The following is a 1844-nucleotide window of genomic DNA, read 5'->3' as shown; positions in this document are numbered from 1 at the left end:
CCCCACCTACTCTCTCCATAGTCTTTGAGTGGTATTTTCTGTCTTGATATCCTCACAAATCATTTTTTGACTCAATGTTGTTAACATAATTAGCAAAAAGAAATATCTATTTTTTTAGTTATTTGTGTTTGATCTGTTCATAAAATTAATTTTCCTTCTAAAATTTGGTATTTATTCTCTGTTTCAGTGATATGATTAGACCCATTTTAATTACACACTTTAATTTTTCACTGGGTAATGGTGGTTCATGCCTTTAATCCAAACTCTTGGTAGGGGGCAAAGCCAGAGATTCTCCATCCCTTGAATTCAATGCAACCTTGGTCTACAGAGTGAGTTCCAGGACAGCCAGAGCTGCACAGAGATACTCTGTCTCAAAAAACAAACAAAAAATTAACTTTTCTTTGTCCAAATTTACTCAATCACTTCTTACTCATTCTATTTTGTTTTTACATGTTATTTGTTTGTTTGTTTTGTGTATAAGAGTATTTATCACGGGACATGTATGGAAATCAGAAGGCAACTAGAGGAGAAGACCAATCTTTCCATCCACCGTGAAGATAAGAGATATCAAGCTTAGATTTTTAAGCTTGACATCAAGAACTTGACCCATTGAGCCATCTCACTAACTTGCTTCAACTTTTTTGGCATAGAAAAACTTTGCTATCGCTTCTCGGCCTTTTGGCTAAGATCAAGTGTAGAAAAACTTTGCTATATTTTGTTTACTACATAAAAATTTTAGGTAAACATTCAATTAAACCAGTAAGCTTCCTTCTTGTGACTTCCACCAATATTATAATTGTAAAACATTTCTGGAGCTGGAGAGATGGCTCAGGGGTACAGAGCACTCACTGCTTTTTGCAGAGGAACAAACCAACACACCATCTGTTAATCCAGTTTTAGAGAATCTGGCACTCTCTTCTGGCTTCCATCAGTACCAGGCACAAGAATAGTACACACATATATACTCACAGACAAAATAATAATATCCATAAAATAAATTTAATATTTTTAAATCTCTATTTTAAATAGATTGTTGAACTTCTGAGAAGACTATAGATTCCACACCTGTTGGCTTGAAGAGTCTCTACATGTCTGCTAAGATATTTGGGATAGTTTAATTCTGTAGTTTATTGTTGAGGAGTTTTGTCTAGATGACCTGTGTAATTTATGAGTTGAATATTGGGACATCCCAATATTTAGTCCAATTTATATTGTCTTTGTGCTCACTGGAACATGGGCAAACTTTCAGTGCCCTGTCCCTTAAATAGGACTGAGTCCTTCCCCTCCCCACCCCTGCCAAAAGCCGTCAACTGTGGAAAGCTAACTTCAGGATCCTTATCATAGTTGTTAAGGGTTCTGTTTGGCGACTTCCTGTTTAGGCTGCTACCTTTTTTGTGTTGGTGTTGGGATTGGGGTGGGTGTAGGGATGGTCACAGAAGCCTTACATCAACTATTCTCAGGTCTTATTTCTTCACCCCCCTTCCTAAGTTGTTTTCAACTTTTATTGAAACAACAATAAAAGAACCTCTGGTGGAATCACCATGCCTGACGTAAAGCTGTACCACAGAGCAATTGTGATTTAAAAAAAAAAAAAAAAACTGACAGAGACCTGCCCTGCAGAGAGCGCCATCTTGGCTCTGGGACTCCCCCGAACTTAGTCTACAGGTTAGAGTGAGGACCACAGAGGCAGACAGCTTCTGGGACAGGCGGGAGCCACAGAGCCGCTGAGGCAGCACCCTTTTGGGGCCGCAGACATCCGGCACCCTCCCAGTCAGAGGACAGTGACCTACCCTGCAGGGAGCGCCATCTTGGCTCCGGGACTCCGCCGAGCTTAGTCTCTACAG

At 39.8% G+C, this 1844-nt stretch overlaps 1 pseudogene; it reads left to right on the top strand.

Annotated features, from left to right (window-relative positions):
* Positions 1–662: 662 nt before the first annotated feature.
* LOC115030324 (U2 spliceosomal RNA) lies at positions 663–749 on the top strand (annotated as a pseudogene).
* The last annotated feature ends 1095 nt before the right edge of the window (positions 750–1844 follow it).

The sequence above is a fragment of the Mus caroli genome, unplaced genomic scaffold (genome assembly GCF_978045245.1).
Source record: "Mus caroli unplaced genomic scaffold, Mus_caroli_1 scaffold_2, whole genome shotgun sequence".
NCBI classification, from domain to species: Eukaryota; Metazoa; Chordata; class Mammalia; order Rodentia; family Muridae; genus Mus; species Mus caroli.
Note: the sequence above shows the minus strand (reverse complement) of the source record. Positions and strands in the feature narration are given on the sequence as shown.